Source organism: Callospermophilus lateralis, unplaced genomic scaffold, assembly GCF_048772815.1.
Source record: "Callospermophilus lateralis isolate mCalLat2 unplaced genomic scaffold, mCalLat2.hap1 Scaffold_1392, whole genome shotgun sequence".
In the NCBI taxonomy this organism is placed as follows: Eukaryota; Metazoa; Chordata; class Mammalia; order Rodentia; family Sciuridae; genus Callospermophilus; species Callospermophilus lateralis.
In genome coordinates this window covers 389457-391788 of record NW_027512545.1, presented here as the reverse complement: position 1 = coordinate 391788, position 2332 = coordinate 389457, and the positions used below count along the sequence as shown (strand labels likewise).

General features: G+C 49.1%; 1 pseudogene; it reads right to left on the bottom strand.

Annotated features, from left to right (window-relative positions):
• Positions 1 to 307: 307 nt before the first annotated feature.
• Positions 308 to 1633, bottom strand: LOC143388762 (UDP-GalNAc:beta-1,3-N-acetylgalactosaminyltransferase 2 pseudogene; annotated as a pseudogene).
• Between the last annotated feature and the right edge of the window lie 699 nt (positions 1634 to 2332).

Genomic DNA, 2332 nt, shown 5'->3' with positions numbered 1-2332 from the left:
TATCATAATGTACTGAATTCAGCATACTATAGCAACACTAGCAGGTCGACACTTAGAGCAGTGCAATTCATAAGAGCCAAATTATAGAACTAGCACTGGTGGTCATCAACAGATAAATGGATGAGCAAAAATGAAATATATTGAAAGAGAGAGAGAGAGAGAGAGAGAGAGAACGAGAGAATGAATGGATTTTTACAAAGCCAGAAAAAAAAAAGAAATTATAGCATTTGCTAGTAAATAGATTAAACTGAAGAACATTATGCTAAATAAAATCAGTCAGATGCAGACATCAAGTGTTGAAATTTTCTTACTTGGGGAAGCAAAAATCATAAGGAAAAAAAGAAGAAATCCAAATGCCCATGCTTACATCTTCACCCTGATAGGTCTTTAATCTCCCCGAGTTGCTTGCCAGCCAGTTGACAATGTCCCTGGAGATCACATACCCTGACCCGCACGCGAATGCAGGGTAAGCTGGGCTGGGGTACTCCAATTCTTGCCACTTTCCAGTTCTGTCCACTGCCCAATTCAATCTGAAATTTCCCCACCAAACGTTAGGCCCATCCAGATTCTTTTGGGAAATTCTTTTAAACACAGCTTCTAAGTCTATGTAACAGTCATCATCTGTCTTCAGCAACAAACTGAAGCTGGTGGTTTCCACAGTCCACCTATAGAAGTTCAATAATTTTGCAGGAACATTTCGGTAAGTGTCTACAACATCCACAAAAACAATGTCACCATGAACACTGCTCTCCTCTGTCAGTAAGTCATCTTCCTCATGGAGGCTCCTTATGTGATCAGCGAGTCTCTGAGGCCGAGAGTGAAGGCTACGCAAGAGAGCGTCACCTTCCTGAATGGTGTAAATGAAGCCACCTGCAACTCCTTCCACACCTTCCATGAATTCATGAGGCAGTGCACCCTCCCCAGCCCGTCCTGTGAAGGACCACACTGGCAGGGTCTTCCTCTGTGCCTTTACCTCGGGTAAGATGAACTGCTCCACGGGCTTGTACCACAGCTTGTTCACCTGCACGCCACAGCTTGGAGGACTGACGCGCGCAGTGAAGAGGGCCTCCTCCTGTTCCGCCTGGTAGAGCTTGACCGTGATGTTTCTCTGGAAACCCTCGTCGCTGGCTTCATAGAACACTCCCAGGCTGGTAATGACAATCGGGTGGAGCACTCGGAAGCTCACGCTGACGACCCGGGCCTCAGAGAGTCCTGATGAACCCTCCTCAGAAAGACTGAACGCCTCGATTTCCTGATTCAAAACTGGGTTGGAGATGTTAAGCAGTCTGCAGGAATAAGGGTCCTCTCGGTCCTCCACAGGCACGTCACAGCCCCGAGCACCTATGATGAACTTCACAAGCACCCGCTGACTCAGGGCTGGGTGACGGAGCGAGTGCTTCAGCCAGGTGTTTCTTATAGCATCCCGGAGCTCACGGTTACTTCGAGCTGACAACACACCCACCACCACATCATAGTGACTGGACTTCCACTGAGGAAAGAAGGCCGGGGAATGTGCCGCGCCGGCCCCGGGGGCGCGGGCGGGCGGCGCGGAGCGCAGCCGCAGCCAGAGGTGCAGCGCGGCCCCGAGCACGCACGGGCACAGCAGCACCAGCCAGTTTCGCATTGGCCACCCAGCCGCTCCCAGTCGCGCGCCGCCGCGCGCGGGGCTCCCCCGCTTCCTGGCCCACAGCGAGGGCCCTGCGCGCGCCCGGGCCCGCGGGCGACTCCGGCCCGCGTCTCGCCAGCCTCCGACCGCGGGCAGCGGCGCATTTGGATGGCAGCCATAGGACCTAGAAGATACCAGGATAGCCTGTGGCTGTGTGAGAAGACCTGTGTCATAGGGAGGATTTTGCTTTCATCATTGCCCACTGGTTAAGTCGGTCAGAGCTGGGAACCTGCGAATACTATGCTCAGTTTAGGTATAACTATAGAGAAAAGCCTGTGATTGCCTTGGTAAGGACTCTCAAGATAGTATACCTGAGAAGAAAAAATAGCAGGCATATAATAGTAAAGGATGTGCCTCCCTGAATTTAAGGGACACTTCCCACGTGACCAAATCATTTCGGTAACCTTTTAAAATAGTATCAGTAGAGAATTTCATTAAAACTAGTCTATGACAGACATTAACTATACTCAGATGTTATTAGACTAGCTAGTTTCTATTTAATAATCAATAGTGAGGAGCTATAAAAATATATATGAAGTAAGTTGAGAAGATCATGAGTAGTCAAAGCCTTTATTACTGCTATTATATACAAGCCTACAAATGGTCTCTTCCTGGTGAAAAGTACATCCTTTGTTATACTTTGAGCAAGCTGTAAAACCTCATTTG